The sequence below is a fragment of the Spinacia oleracea genome, chromosome 6, assembly GCF_020520425.1.
Source record: "Spinacia oleracea cultivar Varoflay chromosome 6, BTI_SOV_V1, whole genome shotgun sequence".
Taxonomy (NCBI): domain Eukaryota; kingdom Viridiplantae; phylum Streptophyta; class Magnoliopsida; order Caryophyllales; family Amaranthaceae; genus Spinacia; species Spinacia oleracea.
Window position 1 is genome coordinate 32811142 of NC_079492.1, and position 17331 is coordinate 32828472.

Here is a 17331-nt window from a genome sequence, read left to right on the forward strand (position 1 = left end):
CGAACACATACATTGTCATCTGTGCTGATCTGATCTGCACTGACCTGTGTTGATCTTATCTGCACTGTGTGAAGGGGTCAAAAAAGCACGAGGCTAATGCGTGACCTCGTCCCTCGTGGGTGTGACGCTTCTTTTTGTCAAATCAAGTGTAATTGGATTTCCTGTGAGTTTACACCCAATTGACTAGTAATATAGGAGTCGCCATTCAGTTTTTAACGACAATGAGAAAAACTGACAAAACCCGGTTATCGTGACATAAAGGGAGTGCAATTATGTTGGACCACGACGGCCGTAGGTTCCCTTGTGATCCCTGGTGGTGGGGATCGCTCAACGTACACCCGCAGGGTAGAGATTGAGGGTTCGGAGGACTGTAACTACCGAGAGGAGTACTCGCTCTTCGATAACTCTAGAGGCAGGATATCCTTACTAGCTCAGCATAAATAATTGAAGGGACATGCGTTACCTATTAAACTAATCTGAGTTGATTTTAACAATATGCAACATATAGTTCTAGATCGAGCGCGATTATCTGATTTAGATTGTTTTAAGGGACCTAGCATGATAATCCAATTTCCCAAAAATATCATATTTATTAAGCGTGATCGAACAATCAGATTTTAGTTAGTTTAACAGTTCATAAAAGGGCGAGGAAAGCAATTAAATCATAGAAAAGGGACACATTACGACGCACCCTTGAGAGGTGCGTCACAGTTCTCAGAAAACTAACCACTTTGACTTTGCTATTTCTCCTTTTATTTAACGAATCTCAAATTATGGGATAGGATACGTTCTGTTCGATTTATGGATCGATTGCGACAGAACGCGTGATCAGTTTCGCAGCGTGAGGCTTAGGCTTAGGGGTTTAGAGCCAATACTCAGAAATATAATTGTGTGTTGTTGTGTTCTTTTCACGTCGAACTTAAGGCCCTATTTATAGAAAAGAGTTCGTGGAAAGATAGAATTGCAGAACTCTAATCCACGAGGAATTAGAAAAAAACACGTACCAGGTATTTTCAGCGCCCAGGCCTGGGCGGCGAAGATTTCGGCGCCCAGAGGGAGGCGTTGAAAATAGGATCTGGGCTGTTTTTCTTAGTCAGATTCGGATTCCTAGAATTCGGAGTATTTGAGATTTAATTGAGTCTTTTAGTGCGTATTAACCTTATGACGGGATGCGTCTGGGCCCGTTACGAACTCTAGGCTCGTTAGGATTTTAATTAGTACGTGACTCTTATTTTCAAATCATATTAGGAATAGGATTCTCTCGCAATTTCTATCTCATTTAGGATTTATGTTGGAGTGCAACACCTAATTCTGACAGGTCTCTATCTTTTATGACTTGCCACTTTTAACAACTACCCATTACGGCAGTTACTATTTTTAGCAGGTTTCCATAAATAGCAGGTTTCTATAAATAGCAGGTTTCGGGTGAAATGAAAAGGGGAATTGAGATCCGTTATTTTATAGGAGATGCGTTGTCAAGTGGAGATTTACGTTTTCATCATCGAACCTTCCCTTTCGGGAATGGGGACAAAGTAGGTTTCTACAGTTAGCCCCTACTTTGACTGAGTCTTGGAGTAAAACGATGGTCAAAGTATTAGACGGAGTGCGCCACACAAGTCATGGTGGCCTGCTTTTGCGAGGGTCTCACGAGCCCCCGAGTGATAACATTTGACTTAAGGGTCATCACTTGAAGTGTCGACATATCCCTCACGTGTCATTGGGATTTGTCAACGGATAGTATAGAAACTTCCTCAGTTTGTCATTGGATGGATCGAAAGGTGCCCAGAAACTCCCTCACTTTGTCATTGGGAGTAGCTACAGATGTTTTCGAAATCAAAGCTATAAAGTGTAATTGGGCCTGGCCAAGCGCAACCACGAGGTAAAAATGTTTTTAAAGATTCTCATTTTCAGGGCTACTTAAACGAGAAAACCCCCTTGTTTTTATGGGACGTAAAACGAAGGAAAATCCAGCACATCTCTCTTTTTTGTAAAAAACGGAAAACCAATCCTTTTAATTTTTGGAAAAGGGAAAACCAGAAAAAGTTATCGCTGCAGCGACTAAGGACCTACGCGGCTTGTGACGTAAACCCCGCCGGCTAAAGATGGCGAGCCTGTCCGCTAAGGGTGGACGCCCCGTCCGAAAAAGTGGACGAATCTTGTTTTTGAATTTTGAAAATAAGGACCTACGCGGCTTGTGACGTAGACCCCGCCGGCTAAAGATGGCGAACCTGTCCGCTAAGGGTGGACACCCCGTCCGATAGAAGTGGACGAATCTATTTTGAAATTTGTTTTGTGTTTATTTTTTGAAAATAAGGACCTACGTGGTTTGCGCCGTAGACCCCGCCGGATGAAGATGGCGAGCCTGTTTCATTTTTGAATTTTGAAAATTTCATTTTTGGAAAACTGAGGACCTGCGCGGCTAGTGACGCAGACCCCGCCCGCTGAAGGTGGGCGAGCCCTGTCCGCTAAGGGTGGACATCCCTGAATTCGTTTTTTCGATTTGGGAACTCGCATGGTTTGTGACGCGATCTTGCCAACTGAAGATGGGCAAGTTCCTATTTCCTTTCTTCTTTGTGATTTCTTTTGAGAATTTCATTTTATTCATTCTTGCAAGAGCGAATTCTTCCGAGGGATGCTCGAATTTAGTTGTAACCTGAACGTGGGCTGACAACGTGTTCAGACGGACCTTTGTCTTGTGACCGTCTGCTTTCGTGGTTTTGAGCTAGTCTTTATGGCTTGATTTTTGCCACTACTTGGTCTTTGATCAGAGGACCATGTACAAATGTCAATGACGACCCTTTTCTGAGGTCGAACCTGTTCTTTTGAGATCATCCAAACATGGGATGGCGTATAGCGCAGCCCGGGAATGTGATTTTGATTGCGCACTCTCTGTTGGAGTATACTTTTCGCGAGCCCCCAAGCACTCGGGCTTTGGTGGTCATTTTTCGCATACTTCATAACGTCTTTTAATCATGTTTGGGGTCGAGCTCGTATGTGCGAGCGACCTTTCATAGTGATGTGCTACTTTGGCTAAGTCATGGGGTGCGACTTCAGTCTTCGGGCGACAAGGTTTAATATCATTCGGTCTAGCTCGGCCCGATTAATCCTTTGACAGACAAACATTTTTTATTTGAGAAACCAACGACTTAACAACATTTTTTGGTGCTTCGAAGAATGACCTTGATATTTCATATTTGTTTTGAAAAGTGTACATATATGTTTCTAAGTTTCGACCAAGTTTTACCATTCATTTTTGCTATTTGGGAGCTTAAAGGTGCTTTTGGGCTTGATCTTAATTGTACATAGGGCCTCGTGTCTAGCAACACGGTTTTAATTCTGTTCCTGTTCCGCGTTATGTGAAATATGGGCCTTGGGCTGTATTTTCGGCGCCCAAGGCTGGGCGTTAAATATTTCGGCGCCCAGCTTCGGGCGCTGAAAGTCCTTTCCTTGCGAATTTTGACTTTCGGATTTCTTAACGCGTTTCCGAATGGGATCAGGATGTCACTTGATGAGTTCAGCTATATTTAGGGGCTAGATACGTCCCTATTTTCCATCACTGTCAATTTCCTTCTTTCTTTGCTGTGTTTTAATTCCTCCTTGCTTTCGTCATGTCGATTCCCACTTTCTCACTCCAACGGGCTGTTAGGCGTTGGCTACGGGCCCTTAATCCTACAGAAAAGGCTTTGTTGAAAGAATACCACTTAGAGGCACTTTTTGGCTTACAACAAATTAACATTGACTATAATTTTTTGCACGCAACCCTAAGCTTTTGGGATTCCGATCATCATGTTTTTGTCTTTCGGAGCAACGGAATATGTCCTTTGCCAGATGAATTTGCTGCGATCCTTAGTTATCCTACTAATGCTACCCCTGCCACTCCTGGCATTATTGAAGAGAGTAAAACAACCATAGGGGCCTTTCTAGGACTAGATGCTAACGTGCTTGCTGAAGTTGTTGTAGGTGATGAGGTTAATTTGGCAAAACTTGTGAAACACCACTTTAGGCCTAGTAAGAATATGACCGAACAGAAATTGAATATTCGAGCCCTTGTATTTTGCTTGTAGAATCATTATTTGCTGTCGAATAACAATGGTGAGTTCGGTGACATAAGGTTGATCCCCTTGATTAGCCAGATGGAAAGTTGTTATTCTATTATGCTGTTGGTTGTTGCCGAGACTTTGCTGAGTGCGGATGAGCTGAAGAAGGATGCCAAATCTGAATATTTTAAGGGAAGACCCCTATTACTGCAGGTAATTGATTTTTTTTCTTTGCGCACGTACACATTTTTTTGCATATATATTTTTTATTCGTCCTGCCTTGGGGCTGAGTTTCAGCGCCCAGGGCTGGGCGCTGGAATTTTCGGCGCCTGGTCCTGGGCGTTGAAACTGCGCCCCCGGAACCGTTTTCTTTTTATTATTATTTTTTTAATCGTACCCGTTTTTTGCAGATTTGGCTCGTGGAACGGCTTAGGCTCTTGGAAGCTCCTGCCGATCCTAAACATTATCGCCCTATAGCCTTGGGTAACCGAAAATATTTGCACCAAGGCCAGGACGAGGCCGAATGGGCCTCCTTTTTTACTTATGGCATCTGTTCTATTAAGTGGGTGGTACCATGGTGGGGTTTGACTACTATGACGGGGGGTTCTGATGTATCGGTTTATGTTTCTTTGTTGGGGCTATCTCGGCCCATTCATATTTTCCCTTACCGAGCCATGCGTCAATACGGTTTAAGGTAGACTATCCCCTTTTCTGATACGGTACCACCTAAAGTAGCGGACTTTTCACAAGCACGGGTTCAAGCGTGGGCTAAGTATTATGATGGTCTCCCGCCTTGGGCCGTAGCTACAAATGGATTTGTGGGTCTTTCTGAAAACTACAAGTTGTGGATGAGCTCCGATGATAAAGCTGTGAGGACCGAGGCTCGAAATGGGGAGCCGGCTGAGCTTTTGATACCTCGTATTCGTGTTAAGTATGAGGGTCCTGATTCTGCCAAACCTCGTACCTATGGTATTAAGACTGTGAAAGCTCGTCCTGATCGAAAGCGAAAGGAAGTTCCTCCCCGTTCCAGTTTCAGGCCTAAAAAGATGCCTAACATGAAGGGGACTGCTGTTGTTAAAAGAAATGCAAGCTCTCGCGGAGATCGTCGCCGGAACAATGTATGGGTTAGGAAGGCTCAGCCGCCTGTAGAAACAGTGGCTAGTCTAGTTGATGATAATAATCCTTCTCCCACCATTGTCAGTGCCCTTGAGGCTGAGCGGGCTATAACTGAGAATGTTTCTGAAGCCTTGGCATCTTTGGAAGTTAGTGTCCAGGAGCCGGTTCTTATGGAGATTGATATTGGGGTAGCGCAGAAGACTGTGGGGGTGGATCCTGCGAACATTGCCCTCTACAAGACTTTATTTGATGATCCGGAAGAACTAGAGTAGTGTAGTTCTTGCTAGGGTGTAGGTGCCCTTTATTTATTTCAGTTGTGTTTGTTTTTTCATTTCTTAGCACTTTGTTTTCCTTCTTATTATTTTTCAATAAAGGCGTATTTTATTTTTTCATTTTCATTTTTTGTTTCTCCTCCTTTTTTATATTTTTACATGTCTAACACCTTTTGCACAATTTATGTATGTTTGTTTTTTTTGTTTGGACCGAATCCTTGGTAAGGATTGCCTACGTATCTTGTCAGAATCAGGTCGCGCGTAGTTCTAGCTAGAATAAGTTCTAGGATGCCAGATTTTAATAGATATGCCCTGAGGTGGTAGCATATTACTTAACCGGTCAAATGAGTGAAGTATTATCATTATTTTCGTCTGCCGTTTTTTGTTTGCCGTTTTTTTGTTTGCCGTAAGTCGCGTAAAAAATGAAATTCGACTACGTTTTGTATGGCTATATTTTTTGGTGAGCCTATTTGGATATGTGCTGTACCCCCCAAGTGTTCGTTATTTTTCCGTTATGTGCGGATAAAATGACGAGCACTTCTAAAAAAATTTTAGGCAGGCAGAGAGTTTCAGCGCCCAGGTTGGGGCGTCAAAGAGTTCGGCGCCCAGCCCTGGGCGCTGAAAATTACTTGGGCGGTCCTTTTTGACGCTTTGCTTCACGTGTTCTTGCATTTCCCTTTTTTTTCTCTCTTTTTTTTTGTTTTAGTGCTTTGATTTTTTGCTCGTATTTAAAATCAATTTTGAGGCTATTTCGGAGGCTTTTTTGACTGTTAGCGCGAGATGCATTTTTGTGCGGATTAATTTTTTCTATCCGTGACACGAAACGGCTTTGAAAATGGAGTTAGGGTGTGGAAGATATGAAGATCTTTGTGTAGGCTTTTGAGGTGGGTTGAAGTGCGTGTCGTTTTTGAAGGATTTGATGGGGTTACATTTTATTAATTCCCTTTTTAAGCAACTTTTGCATTTGTTTTGGATTTTGATTTCCTTTGATTTCTTTGGGTTGCATGGATAGACTTTTTATGATGACACTGGTTGACTTTTTAGGTTTTGGGGATATGAATGGGATGGTGCGGTTTATTTTGTGGGTTTCGGGAACTGGTTCCCATGGCACTATTTTAAGACCGAATGGGCCTCGTTTGTTGGGCCTAGAGTGGGCCGCCTCTTTATTTTTGTATTTTGCAAGTACATTTGGTGTTTGCTTAGTGTTAGAATAAATTTTTAGGAGAAATATTACGCCTTTATTAATTTGGAAAGTAAGGAAAACACACTGAAACAAACTTGACCTATATTCTAAGGGGTCTTAGGACCATCTAAAGTCTTTATTATTTTTCTACCAATCTAAAGAACTACTAGGCGCTTTTTACTACGGTGCTCTATGTGGCTCAAGCCTTGGGTTTAGTCTCGTAAAACTTTGGTCCTTCACCGGTACTCATCTTGAATTCTATTCCTTTTGCATTGACCCACTGATATGTCTTCACCCATCCGTTCTCGATATCTTCTAGTGTTGATGCAGGAGCGATTAACCGGGTTGGATCGAAACCTTCATCTTGTACGTAAAGCTAGGGTAGTCGTCACAGTCTCGTCCTCCATAGGCCTCGATTCGTTAAACAATGTCCACAGAGCCTGGTCGTCCAATATTTCAGTTGTTTTAGTCTTGATAAGGTGGGGTGCCTCATCCAAGGTGTGGCAGTCGTGGAAGATTTCAAATCCTGGTTTTAGCAAGCCATCCTGAACGAAGGGTTCAGGAAAATCACAGCATGGGTGTCCTTCGCCTTCCCGAACGAACATCCCGTTAAGGGTTCTTTGATATGGGAGAAGGAGGGTGGTTTGTTTGGCCTTGTTAAGGCGTAGCCCAGACAGGCGGTCAGCAATATCTTCCTCCGTTGGTTCATAGCCTAAGCCAAAGGGAGTAGATTTGTTGGGTAAAGGATGGAATGTGCATTCCTTCTTCCTTATGCCCAATGGGGTTCCAGGGAAATAACCTTGAGCTAACAGGATTCTAGGGATGACTCGGGATGCGTGCGGGTCTAGGAATGCTGGATCATAATCTTCGATGAACTGGATTGTTTCTTCCATTTGAAACCCGTAAAGGTCGTCTGCAGTTTCGGCCGTTCCAACCATAGTACAACTGACGTCGAGAGGAGGGGCGCGGATTTCTAGTATTACCCCGTTATGGTTAAGTTTAACCATTTGGTGCAAGGTAGAAGCTACACCTCCTAAGTCATGGAGCCAAGGTCGCCCCAAGAGGAGGTTGAAAGTGGGCTTGATGTCGATTATTTGAAACTCTGTGGTGGGTGCCACCGGCCCGGTTTGTATGGTAAGGTTGATTTTTCCCAACACAGGCCTTCGGGAGTTATCATAAGCTCGTACCCCTTGCGTGGAGGTTTGGAAGTCATCGTTTCCTAGCCCCAAGCAATGGGCGGTTCGTAATGGGCAAACATTAACCGCCGAACCGTTATCTACGAGCGCTAGGGGGATGTTTTGTCCTTTGCATCCAACCACTAGATAAAGGGCTTTATTGTGAGCACCCCCCTCTTTGGGCAAGTCTTTGTCAGTGAAAACTATGGCCTTTTCTCCGGCATCTCTCGTGACATGGCTAACCAATGAGCTAGGTGTGATATCTGTAGGTACTGAGATGAGGTCGAGTGAGCGAATAAGCTTTTCGCGATGTTCTTGAAGTACACATTAGATCCCAGATGGTAATTTCGGCTTTAGTTCTTTTTAGTTGTTTCAAGAGAGGATTTTCAATGACTTCCGCGACGGTGGTGTGCCATCCATTCTTAGGAGTTTGCCTAACTGGGATATCGTCCATAGGAGGTGGGTGAATATCCGGTTGGTATATTCTTCCGGATCGGGTGAGGTTGTCGACCTCGGGCTCCTGAGGGGTGGTGTCAATGAGAGCATACCCGGGCCAAGTTTCAGTAAAGAGGTCCTGCACCGACACTTGAGATAGGTAAATATCTTCAGCATCATCACCCCACACACCGCACACTTCCCTCTCGATTCGATCCATAGGGACCACAACGAGTGGTGCACCTTGAGGTGTAATATACACCGTGGGGTCGAAGTTCTCTGGTTGGTCGAGAGAGATGTGACAAGAGCCGAGTGGGCTCTTGTTGTTGTTGGGTTTGCCAACGTTAGGGAGAGGTATCACTTCATCCTCTATCATGTCCTGGATCGTATGTTTTAGATTCCAGCAGTTTTCAGTGTCATGCCCATTTCCTTGATGGAATTCGCAGTAGGTACCTTCGACCCAATATTTGCCCTTGACAGGAGGGTCACGGGTGGGGCCTATAGGTCTTAATTTTCCTTGATTGGTTAGTCTTTCGAAGGCTTGTACCAAAGTTGACCCGAGTGGGGCGAACTTTCGGTCTCGGACCCATCTTCCAGGGCTTCTTCGGGCGGGAGTCTACTCTATGGCATGGACTTCTTGGGCTTGGGACGTGTTGCCCCTGTTGTGGGTATTGTTTTTGTATGTGAGTTTAATTTGTATTGTTTTTGCGAGATCATCCTCGATCATTATTCCCACATCATAAACTCTTTTGAAAGTGTCAAGTCCCAGGTACCTAAGGTGCTGTCTGTAGGCCGGGTCCAGGTTGTCAATGAATTTTTGGACCAATTCTGTTTCGGGAGGCCTATTGATTAGCTGGGCCGCCTGATCCCTCCATCTAGCAAAGTAGGTTGTGAAACCCTCATTTTTCTTTTGGAAGAGAACTTCCAGCTCGCGCATGGTGACTATCCATGTTCGACGAGTATTGCTTGATGAAGACATTGACAAAGTCTTCCCAAGTGGGGAAGAGCTTAGGGTCCTGGTGATAGTACCATTTGAGCGGCACAGGTTCCAAGGACAAAGGAAAGGCAGGTAAATACATGGCATTCACAAAGCTTAATAGATGATCACGGGGATTGTCCGTGGCTTTAAACTTTGGCAAGTCAGATGAACTAAACTTTTCTGGTAGTTTGCCAGGAAAAGGTTCGGGATCGAGGGATAAGTACTTGCTCCCCATGGTTTGCTGTAGGACCATTTTTTCAATCCTCTTCTCGTTATCGAAGTCATTTTTGGCTTGTGCAGCCGCTAAGGCTTCGTTTTCCATTTTCAGTTGGCCCATGAGTCGGGTCATTTGAGCCATCTGCTCTTGCAATTCTTCGATGGACATGTTTGAGGGTGCGAATCGAGGTTGGGGAAGCGGAGATCCTTGAAATGAGGGATGACGGACGGAGCTTGGAGTCACTAAACCTGGTGTTGGCGATGTATCTTCGAGGCGCACTAACCGTTGATTTCCTGATCGGCACCAAGTGGCAGGACCAGTCCTATGCATAAGATCAACTAAAGTTTAGGTCCCAAAGTGTCAAATATAACTTAGTCTAGACTTCGACTCTCTCTATTGGTTTTTCACTCTTTCTTTTGTTGGTACACTTTTTAGTTTTTCTTTTGGTCATTCTTTGGATTTTCGAAACACTTGCCCATGTGACATTCATAATTATTAGCATGTTCGGTTTTGGTGACGAACATTGTCGTCGTAGGAGGCCTAACAACGACGCAAAGAGTTATTCTTTTTTATGAGTCGCTTTTAGAATCGAGTGCTTTTCTTACGCCCTCGTAGCAATTCTTTTTACGAACGGTTTTTGTTTTTGTGCTACGTATTTTCCTTTTGCGCGGGCACCGAGGCTGTTGTGCCTGACCAGAAGGTCAAACAGCAACATCAACGCCCAGCTTCGGGCGTGAGAAATTCTGGCGCCCAGCCAGGGGCGTTGAAAATGCGTCCCTGGCTGGTTCTCGTTTTCTGTTTGCGTCTACTTTTGTTTATGCGACTTCGATTTGCGTGCTTGCCTAATAACGTCCTTTACGCGTTGTGCAGCGTTTGTGGGATTCGTTACAGGCCATCCCGAGCGTCGCTTATTTTTGTGGCGATCGTTCGGGTTTGCGGAACACGTATTTCGGTATAACTCTTTGGCAAATTGGTTTATGAATGTTTGGGCAGTTTTTAAGGTCGTTGATTTTTCTAGGATAGTTTGTCACACACAATCATATATTTCGCTACATATAACTAACATTCCATCATGAGGCAATAATAACATGTCATGTAGTTTATGATAGGCTTCTATGGGTAGTTATTTGCGCCTGGCTTGGTACCTCTTCTATCAATCCAACACATGCCCCGGTCGAGGTAGTGTCTTCAACAGACGAATTTCGCTCAAGAGGCCAACCCGCAAGTGCAAGCCAAGGGGGCATGCAGGCGAGAGGGACCTAATTGGCGAGCGATTGGGTTCGGGATAGGTGTACTACCTGCACAAGTACCGAGTGGGGAACATGCGCGGCGTGTGCACCCCCCTATTGGCGAAAAAAGGTATCCTTAGTCCCAACTCCCGAGGGAGCCGAGATTCGTTATGCGGTTCTGCCCGTTCACATTAATATGCTGATTTTCAGGTCGTCCCAACTTGATGGGGAAATAAACGCGGGGTAGGATCGTTTCACCCTTCGGCTATTTTGATTACCTACATGAACGAGTATTTCCTTCACTATCCCCAGTGGAGTCGCCACTGTGAGGGGGTGAGAAAAAGCACGAGGCTAATGCGTGACCTCGTCCCTCGTGGGTGTGACGCTTCTTTTTGTCAAATCAAGTGTAATTGGATTTCCTGTGAGTTTACACCCAATTGACTAGTAATATAGGAGTCGCCATTTAGTTTTTAACGACAATGAGAAAAACTGACAAAACCCGGTTATCGTGACATAAAGGGAGTGCAATTATGTTTGACCACGATGGCCGTAGGTTCCCTTGTGATCCCTGGTGGTGGGGATCGCTCAACGCACACCCGCAGGGTAGAGATTGAGGGTTCGGGGGACTGTAACTACCGAGAGGAGTACTCGCTCTTCGATAACTCCAGAGGCAGGATATCCTTACTAGCTCAGCATAAATAATTGAAGGGACATGCGTTAACTATTAAACTAATCTGAGTTGATTTTAACAATATGCAACATATAGTACTAGATCGAGCGCGATTATCTGATTTAGATTGTTTTAAGGGACCTAGCATGATAATCCAATTTCCCAAAAATATCATATTTATTAAGCGTGATCGAACAATCAGATTTTAGTTAGTTTAACAGTTCATAAAAGGACGAGGAAAGCAATTAAATCATAGAAAAGGGACACATTACGACGCACCCTTGACAGGTGCGTCACGGTTCTCAGAAAACTAACCACTTTGACTTTGCTATTTCTCCTGTTATTTAACGAATCTCAAATTATGGGACAGGATACGTTCTGTTCGATTTATGGATCGATTGCGACAGAACGCGTGATCAGTTTCGCAGCGTGAGGCTTAGGCTTAGGGGTTTAGAGTCAATACTCAGAAATATAATTGTGTGTTGTTGTGTTCTTTTCACGTCGAACTTAAGGCCCTATTTATAGAAAAGAGTTCGTGGAAAGATAGAATTGCAGAACTCTAATCCACGAGGAATTAGGAAAAAACACGTACCAGGTATTTTCAGCGCCCAGGCCTGGGCGCCGAAGATTTCGGCGCCTAGAGCCAGGCGTTGAAAATAGAATCTGGGCTGTTTTTCTTAGTCAGATTCGGATTCCTAGAATCCGGAGTATTTGAGATTTAATTGAGTCTTTTAGTGCGTATTAACCTTGTGACGGGATGCGTCTAGGCCCGTTACGAACTCTAGGCTCGTTAGGATTTTAATTAATACGTGACTCGTATTTTCGAATCATATTAGGAATAGGATTCTCTCGCAATTTCTATCTCATTTACGATTTATGTTGGAGTGCAACACCTAATTCTGACAGGTCTCTATCTTTTATGACTTGCCACTTTTAACAACTACCCATTACGGCAGTTACTATTTTTAGCAGGTTTCCATAAATAGCAGGTTTCTATAAATAGCAAGTTTCAGGTGAAATGAAAAGGGGAATTGAGATCCGTTATTTTATAGGAGATGCGTTGTCAAGTGGAGATTTACGTTTTCATCATCGAACCTTCCCTTTCGGGAATGGGGACAAAAGTAGGTGTCTACACACTGATCTGTGCTGATCTGATCTGCATTGATCAGTGATATCTGCACTGATCTGTTATCTTTCTGTATGCTAGTGCATTAATCTGCTGCTGCATTTTTTGTATTTTTTGTTGTTGGCTACTGCACATTTTGTAACCACCCTTCAGTATGTTTTACTTGATGCAGGAACAACATAGGTACGATGAATGAAAACCAAATTGTTGTTTGACATGAATCAGAAGGTGGCAAGACTCCCACAACGGGTGACGAATCACAAGGTGTTAGTACGACTACAAAGACCATTAAAGGCCGTGGTCCGTCAAAAGGTGTTAAAGTAGCTAAGCCTATGTTCCTTGAGTATAATGTATATAATGTCCCCGATGGACAATGGTCTGGTGAATACGGGAAGCAAGTTGGGAGTTGTGCTACTAGAATTAATATTAACGTCTCATTATATTCAAAGGTAGATGATCAAACCAAGAAGGGGTATCCCTAAACAAAATTAAAATTTTCCCGCCAAAAGTACTTTGTTGCAGCGTACATGTATATGTGTACGCTGTAACAAGGGTGTAAAATTTGGCAATATTCCAGACTTGTTGCAGCGTACAAATATATGTACCACTAGTGGAAAAAACCCCTGTTGTAGCCCCCTTGTTGAGGGGGGCATACATAAGCGCGCCTCAATATCCCCTTAGTCAACGCGGGTCAAATATTTTACTAACAGGTTGGGGCGGGCTTTTGTGGTGTTCGCTTCTACAGAAGCTGTTGAAGGGGGCTTTTATTGCCCGCCTCAATAGGCTGAATCTGTTGAAGGGGGCTTTTAAATGCCCGCCTCAATAGACAATAGCTGTTGAAGGGGGCTTTTAATTGCCCGCCTCAATAGGCACATTAAATTTTAAAACAATTAAAACACCGCCAAACAATTAAGATCTCTCTATCCTCACCGACAATCCCTTCACATCGTCTCTGCGAGTCCGCACCTATCCTCACCGCGCGGCTCCACCATCACCACCACCACCTTCCTCACCGCGCGGCTCCACCACCACCATCTGAAGGCGAGTTGCCCCCGACCGTCGTCTTTCCTACCTCCGCGCGACTCTGTTTCACACAATCGATCTGTCAAGCTAGGTTAGTTTGATTTCCCTTGTTCATCGATCTGTCAATATTATTTATTGCTAAAATTAGGTCTTTCAATTGTAAACTGTAAAAGAGGATTGAATTATTTATCGGGTCATTGTAATCGAGTTTAGTGTTTATTCAGTTTTTTTGGTTGATGGTGTATGACAGAAATGATTGCGACATTTTGAGTCTCATAAACAAGATTGCCTTTCCATTAAGCAGCATTCTGTGAGGAAGGGTTTCCTGATTCCATTTGCGATCTTCGTCATTCCTACAATATTGCTGTTATTGAGGTAATTTCAATTTCCACCTACCACCATTTTTATCCTAAATCTTGTTAACTTGTATGATTTTGTTCCTTTTAATTTCTTTAATTTGGGGTTATCATTTTCGATGTATATTTTAATCTGTTTGCCTTTTATTTTTGGTCCTATGCTGTTGAAGTTATTGAGCAGATTTTTTTCGTGGGTATGCTGCCTGTTGGGACTATACTCTGGCCGATTTTATTTCTTTCATTACACTAATGTGCAAATGGGTTTATTTACACTGAATGTGGGTTTCGTAACTAATTTAAAACCTAAACATGAGCATCGCTGGGATCTATTGATTGAGTTCTGGAGGATGGTTTTTACAGATATTTTATCTTTGGATAAGATTGCATCATTAGAGAACAAAGATCTTATGCCAAGCTAGTTTATACTTAAATCGATTTTAGTTTATTCCTATGAAATCTTATGTGAAGCTAATAAATGTTAATGTTGACACATATTCCTGTTTTGTCTGTTTTTAAAATTGAGATGAGGTCTTACCATTTTTCTGATGTATTGTTCTTGTGTCAAAATTAAGAATTTGTGGCTTAATTTATCTAATTTTGTGTAAAACCTTGTGTTATTAGAAATGAGTCGTCGTTGGATGTACGGTGACCATACTACGATGGAATACTTGAGTGGGGTTGAGGAGTTCCTTAGATGTGCTTTAGCACACCAACGGAGTACGAAAGCCGCAAAGATCTATTGTCCTTGCCATGATTGTAACAATGTAAGGCGGTTAGCTGATATTGATGAAATTGAGGATCACTTATTTCGTCGTGGGTTTAAGCAAGATTACCATGTCTGGTTTTGGCATGGTGACAAAATACTTGATCGTCCAAGTTCTAGTGTGAATGAATTTGATGTTCTGGCAGAGAGTGATGAGAGTGATTCTGATATTTCTGAGAACAATGAGATGGATGATGATGAGCAAGAAGATAATGAAATAAATGAAATGATGGATGCGGTGAAAGATCACTTGAATGAACGACCTCACATACTCGAGCAGGTATTAAAGGCTGCTGAGACGCCTTTGTACCCTGGGTGTACAAAATTCAAATTGTTAGAATGTGTGGCATCACTTTCCAACTTGAAAGCGGAGAGTGGTTGGACCTAAGAAAGTTTCACGAAATTATTGAAACGACTAGGTCTTTGGTTTCCCGATGGCAATGACATTCCCACCTCTGCCTATTATGCCAACAAATTGACGAATCCCTTAGGCTTAGAGGCTGTCAAGATAGATGCTTGCCCAAATGATTGTATTCTTTACAGAAAAGAGTATGAAAATTTGGATAAGTGTCCAACGTGTTCTATGTCGCATTACAAGCGTAAAGGGGCCAATTCAGCTAAGAAGGGACCGCCCGCCAAGGTATTGTGGTATCTTCCGATCATACCTAGGTTTGAGCGCTTGTTCTCCATAAAGAAGAATGCTAAGTATCTGAGGTGGCATGCGGAAGAGAGGAAGAAAGATGAATTCCTTAGACATCCGGCTGATTCTCCTCAATGGAGAACTATTGATAAGAAGTATCCTGAATTTGGCAAGGAGGTTAGAAATCTGAGACTTGCTCTATGTACAGATGGGATGAATCCATACGGCTCTCTAAGTAGTCAGCATAGAACTTGGCCGGTTCTTCTTGCAATTTACAATCTTCCTCCATGGTTGTGTATGAAACGCAAGTATATCATGTTGTCACTCCTCATCTCAGGGCCTAAGCAGCCAGGACATGACATAGATGTGTATCTCGCTCCACTCATAGATTATTTGAAATTGTTGTGGAATGAAGGTGTTCCAATGTTCGATGCTTACACCAACTCAAACTTTACATTGCGGGCAATGGTTTTCTGTACCAAAAATGATTTTCCGGCCTATGGAAACTTGTCTAGGTACAAAACCAAAGGACAACAAGCATGCCCTATATGTGAAGAGGACATGAAGCCCACACGGTTGGATCATTTCAGGAAAAATATCTACCCAGATTTCAGGAAGCACCTTAGTCGATATCATCCTTATCGTAAGAAGAAGAAGGAATTCAATGGGTTCACCGAGGAAGGAGTAGCTCGTACACCTTTGACAGGATCACAAGTTTATGAACGTATCAAAAATGTTGAAACCAAATACGGTAAGTGCTTCAACTCCAAGTCTATAAAGGGTGTTTTATGGAAGAAAGTGTCTCCATTATGGGATCTTCCCTACTGGAAAGATTTGTCGGTTAGGCATTGTCTCGATGTAATGCACATTGAGAAAAATGTGTGCGATGCTATCATCGGGACTTTGCTAAACATACCAGGAAAGACCAAGGACAATGAGAATGTGCGGAAAGATATGAAAAAGAAGAATATTCGACCAGATTTGTGGCCTGTTAAAAAAAGGATGGTACAAAGACCTTTCTGCCTCCAGCGTGTTACACAATGTCGAGAAAGGAGAAGAAGAAGTTTTGTGAGTGCTTACATGGCATTAAGGTTCCCTCGGGATATTCGTCGAATGTTAAGCGCCTAGTGTCTCTCTCGGACCTTAGGTTGATTGGTATGAAGTCTCATGATTGTCATGCACTGATTAATGTATTTTTGCCGATTGCACTTCGTGGGATATTGCCGAAACACGTGAGACATGTTATAACAAAACTTTGTTTGTTTTTCAATTCCATATGTGCTAAGGTGATTGATCCGGAGACTTTGGATGCTTTGCAAAATGATGTTGTTGAAACTCTATGTCGATTTGAAATGTATTTTCCGCCTTCTTTCTTTGATATAATGGTGCATTTGATTGTCCATTTAGTTCGCGAAGTCAAGTTATGTGGTCTGGTGTTCTTAAGATGGATGTATCCTTTTGAGAGATTTTTTAAGACTTTAAAGGACAAAGCAAGGAATCCGGCTAATCCAGAGGGTAGTATCATTCGGGGAGTCCTTAAAGAAGAGATTTCTGGATATCTAGCTGAGTTTTTGTCAAGCCTTGAACCAATAGGACTTCCAAAATCTCGACATATTGGTAGGCTCGCAGGGGAGGGAGTAATTGGTAAAAATGTGATATCTCCTCCATCGGAGAGGAAGAAGAAGGCACATCTTTGTGTGTTGCAGCATCTTACAGAGGTTCACCCTTATTTAGAAAAACATCTGCTTGAATTGCAACATTGTAATCCTAAGTTGAAGGAAAGAGCGTTGATGCGGGAACATAATCGCACATTTGTTGAATGGTTTAAGAAGGAAGTTGGCAAGAAACAAGACCATGCTGTTTCTGATACGATCAAGTGGTTATCTCGAGGTCCTCGACTATGTGTTCGATCTTTTGAAGGATATGATATCAATGGGTTCACATTCTACACTAGAAGGCAAGATGAAAAGAGTGTAGTGCAAAATAGTGGAGTAAAAGTTGTTGCATCATCTAGGGTCTATGCAAGCGCTAAGGATAAAAGGCCGGTTGATTCAACACAATCATATTATGGTGTTATCGAAGAAATATGGGAGCTTGATTATACCTATTT